We start from the raw sequence: 5,191 nt of genomic DNA on the forward strand, positions 1-5,191 counted from the left end.
ACCTGGATAACCATCATTCTATCTCCAAAGAGAACCCCATTGAAAAACAAGATGTTATTTTTAAAATAATATTTTTCTGACTTCAGCTTCTTTACAGAATCAAGAAATCTAGAACTAGACTTGTTAGTTGTCACCTGTCTCAATAAGAATATACCTGTCTGCTTTACAACTCTGTAAGAGCTGAAAAAAAGGTTATCTTGCACTATAAGACTTCATTAGCAATAAGCCAGAATGCCTTCAGGACTTTCTCCTACAATATAATGTCTCTTTATTGAATGCACAAATTTGGAAAAAAGCTGATCTTTTATTAAGGATAAATCACAAGAAATAAGATTTTTGATTCTTTGAATTCCAAGTAAAATTCATGCTATATTTTAAGTAAAAAAAAATCAGATTAAAAGAAATTATATTTTCTTTACATTTTTATTTTAGGTATCTACGTTTACTAATGAGGAAAAGGTATAGAATAGAGATGTCATCGCTCCCTTCCTCTTGGGAGATTAAATAAAGAAGGACCAGCAGCTTTGAATTTAAGCAGGGGTAAGAGGAAGGTCTTTTTTTTCTGAAACAAAATAATACCAAAATAAAGATAATACTTGACTGCTAATTTTTTCAATCAAATTTACAGATCTTTGCAGTATTATTTTAAACCTTACCATAAAAGTGATAGGTGGTTAATTTTAGAATGGGCCTTCTGCTTTTGAAGTACTTTTATCTCTGCGTATGGTGCATGCATGTGATTTAAGTATTTTTGTGCTTCTCCAAGAACGTGAAGGTATATCTGAAGAGCAGAGACTAAGGAATTAGTCCAGTCATTCCCTGAAAACAAGGATTTGAGGATGGACTCATTCTTTCTACATGCTCACTTGTGTCTGGAACACTAAAATGCTTAAGCTGATTTTTAAATCGTCATGGTGAGGTCTCTCACAGTAACTTTAGAAGGCTGCAGCCTCAGCATAGCTGCCCCTTCCTAGTGCCCCAGGAAAACCTTAGTCTTCATCTTAGTGTAAATAACTCTTACTAAATATCTCCGTATCTGCCTGAAATTAAAGTTTGGGTGAAGATCGCTGTTGAAGCAGTTCTCAAAAAAGATTAAATGAGGCATGCTTAGAAAGGCTGACATACTTTGATTATTTTAAAAATATTTGGTCCCATTAGTTCAGTGCAGTGGCTTATATCCTAAAAGCCTGTCTGGATTCTGTGCGGCTGCTGTGTGTTCAAATTGGTATGAGAGGAAATAGCTAATGGTCTTCTGCGACTGGCTAGAAGACAGTTTCCAGACTGTTCAGATAACCCATTCAGCTAACCTGGGCACTGTGATCTTTACTTTCTGGCTTCCAGTTGTTACATTTTTAGCTATTTCAGTAGAAGAATGCAGAAGTCTCGTTTCTGCAGAGAACTACTATTCTAGGAAGCCTATTGGTATAGGAAATTTAAACCATCATAGATATGACTTATTAAAATGGAAGAAAAAGTTTATTTCTGGTTTATTTTTTACAGTTCCCTAGAAAGTAACTAAAATTAAGAATACAGGGATAAGAAGCATGTACAATGAATTTATTTAGAAAAAGAGAGCTGAGAAAAAGAATTGTTGGGCAGATACAGAAAGGAGGAAAAGAGAAGGTTAAATCAACTAAAAGAAAGTAGAAGGAAAGGTGTACCATCATCTTAGTGTGATTTTTGGCTATTTACTTATTAGGAGGCACTCGTAAACTAAAAAGGCTCAGTAGACAGATAAATAGCAATGTGCAAATATACACTACTGCATAAATTTAAGAGGAAAAAAGACATTACTGAAACCTGAATTTCTTTATTGAATAATTTACTTTGTCATCATAAATGTAATGCTACATTGCTTTGCAGTGTAACTACTGGAGAGATGTGTTGGTAAAGCCCAGTCCCAAGAGGGATGGCTGAAGAATGATCAAAAGCTTGGATTAAAATTTTTTTTTTTTGCTTGGGTTGTTTTTAGCATTTTTTTTTTGTTCCTAGAATTTCTTATTAATTTTACAAAGGCTGTCACAGGCTGTTTTTTGGACTTTCTTCCTGTTCATTTAGTTTAATGGATAAATAAAACTTTTCTACAGAAATTATAATAGTAGGAAAAATTTGTAAGACCATAAAGAGCAGATTTTGAAAATATCCATTCCTGTAATGGGTCTATGATAAATTTTGACATCTGTGGTTCTTCTAATGTAGAAGTCACTTGACACTCTTACCCTGTGCTGAGAATGTTTCATGTAGGTAGCTCTCGACTACCAAGACTCTTCTTGAAGATGTCAAACTCCTGTGCAATTATTAAAAAAACATAGAAAGTTCACTGGAGAAAAGGCGTCTGGGGAAATATGGGACTCATTCTTTAGTTTGGTGAGCTTCCAGAACTCAGTTTTGCACACGGCCAATTCTTCCTGCTTGTTGTGTCATTAATCAGTTCACAAAAAATTAGAAATTTTATTTACTAATTTTCCTAAGTGGTGAGACTTCAATGCTGATTGTACTTTATGTGGTCCAGCTCAAGGAAAATTAATAAGGCCACCCTCGGTTCCCACACTCCATGGAAAATGTCTAAGAATGCAAGACTGTTCTTGGTAACTAATCTGTATTTCAGCAAAATGGGATAACCTTTCTTTAGAAATATGGTGATGGCACATGCATCATGATGCAAAGATTTGATCTCAAAGGATAAAATTAAAAAAGCTGTAGCTCTGGTCCAAACTTTCCCCACAGTTAGCCTGGTATAAATTAATCATAACTGAGGTCAGACTAAAGCACATATTATGAACCAGTTTTGGAGTATTTTGTCTCAAATTGGCAGAAATGAAGGTGGCTGGCTCACAGAAAAACTGGGATTTAAGCCTAAATGTACTTCCTTGCCCTAAACGGCATGCTAGTCCCTTTGCTGATATGGATAATTGACTAACTCCACATGATCTCTTTTTGGTGTGCCAATGAGAATACAGTATTTTATAGTCAAATACTGGTACTTACCCATGAACCAACAAAGAATTACCTCTGATTTTCAGAAATGACAACAATTTTACTTCAGATAGAAATGGCAGTCTGCTAAAACTCACCACAACCTGAGTACAAAGTATCCTACAGCAGACTGATTGCACAGGTGATCTGCAAGATCACCTGTTAAAGGCTTTAAATTTTTTTTTGTGTGAGTGGAGGATCACACCATGATTACTTTTCCCATGCTTTTGATGCCAATTATTGCTTGTTTTGTGTTGGATTTATTTCCAGACATCTAATATTGCATTGCATATGAAAGTGGACTCTGATCAAACACCTCTACCTGAACTACCTGAAAGGTAGACTGTAGCAAGTGGGTGTTGGTTTCTTCTCCCAAGTTACTAGTGATAGAATGAGAGGAAATGGCTTCAAGCTGTGTCAGGAGAGGTTTAGATTGGATATTAGGAAAAAATTCTGTACTGACAGAGTGGTCAGGCGTTGGAACAGGCTGCCCAGCGAGGTGGTGGAGTTGCCATCCCTGGAGGTATTCAAAAGACATGTAGAGTTGGCACTTCAAGGCATGGTTTAAGAGGCATGGTGGTGTTGTGCTGGTGATTGGACTTGGTGGTACTAGAGGTCTTTTTCAACCTTAATGATTCTATGATTCTATGAACTCAAACTTTTGGGCAGTTTTGATGAAAACTGCAAGCAGGGCTATCCTATTTGAAGTGACGGAGGAGAATTTATTTCATTCTCAGTTCATCAGAGTACTTTCCTTGATTGTAAGCAAAGCACTATACTAAAAATTAGGTGAGACATTTTTCAAAACCTTTCCCCAAAACTTGTATTCATTGGTTTCCCTCAGCTGAAATCATATTAGATACAATAATATTGCACAGTTAGCTGTAAAATATATGTTGTAATTTTTCCAAATGAAAGAAAAATTGGTGAGGATTGCTTTTGATAAATGCAGCATATTTACATATTGTGAAATAAAATATACTTCTTTGTACATAATCATATAACAGCATATATTAAAAAGTGTATTTCTTGAGAACAGAGGAAAAAAACCCTGAACTTATCTGCATATTTTAATAAAGAGATAGAGGTGTTCCCATTTCCTTTCAGCATCTGAGGGAGCTACCTTCACGAAGGTCATTCTCCTGTAGGGATTTTATTAAAAAAAAAACAACTTTTTACCTCTTGCAGACATGAACAAAAGGATTTAAATATGTAATGCAGTTTTAAGGTAGGGAATTATATAAGAAGTGGGTTCCTAATTGAGTACTGTAGGACAGTGCAATAACCATTACAGATAACATTTCAAAAATGCTTTCATTCTAACCTTCAGTTTCACTCCTAACTTTCTGGTCTTTAACTTTGAGAGGATATTTTTAGATGCAATCTCAGTACATCCTTGCTGTTTGCTTTCTGTTTAGCACTTCATTTTAATTTTGCTGTTATATACGTTTAATTTTACTAGTTTTTAGTGGGGAGAGCTAGATGGGAAAATCACTGTCTTTAGAGGTAGAAAATAATCATGTACCATTGTTTTTCTAAGCATGGAAAACTGCTAGTGACAGAAATTGAAATGCATTATGTTATTGCAATGAGAAGCACCTTGGAGTGGTCTGATGAGAACTGATGTTGATTTGACAGAGTTCTCAGTTATTCAGAGCTACTTTCCCCATCTGAACAGTGCATTTTTTTTTAACAAGAGTGTTCAGCTTTGTTCATACTTTCTTTGCAATGGAAATTTAATTGCTGCTATTTTAGTTGTCATGACACTGGGTTAACAGTGAGCATTTTGGAAAGAACTTCACTGTGAGACTAGGTTATAGGGATGCGTGCTACACGGGTGTCTAGAGTTATCAGCAGGCAGTGCCTTTTGCCTGTTAATGATGTGCCTTTCCTATGTGTCCATGCCAGAATTCATTGATTCAGTGAAACAAAAATTCAGAGAAGTGGATTTCTGCTCCAAGAACCAGGGAACCCTTTCAGGGCTGGCTTAAGATAGCTCGCTTGAGAGCGAGCAAAACTGAATGAATTTATATTTTATATCTATTCCCAAGGAATGCTATAGAGTGGAAATAAGCAGGCCATGAGCATTACAGTAGAGGTTGTAATTAAGACCAACCCTCCCATATAGTTAGACTGTGCAACTGTGTGGGAAAATCTACCATAAAGAGAAGATGGAACTTAACTATAGGACTAAAATCAAACATTTTAGCAAAAG

The sequence above is a fragment of the Phalacrocorax aristotelis genome, chromosome 2 (assembly GCF_949628215.1).
Source record: "Phalacrocorax aristotelis chromosome 2, bGulAri2.1, whole genome shotgun sequence".
Lineage (NCBI taxonomy): Eukaryota > Metazoa > Chordata > Aves > Suliformes > Phalacrocoracidae > Phalacrocorax > Phalacrocorax aristotelis.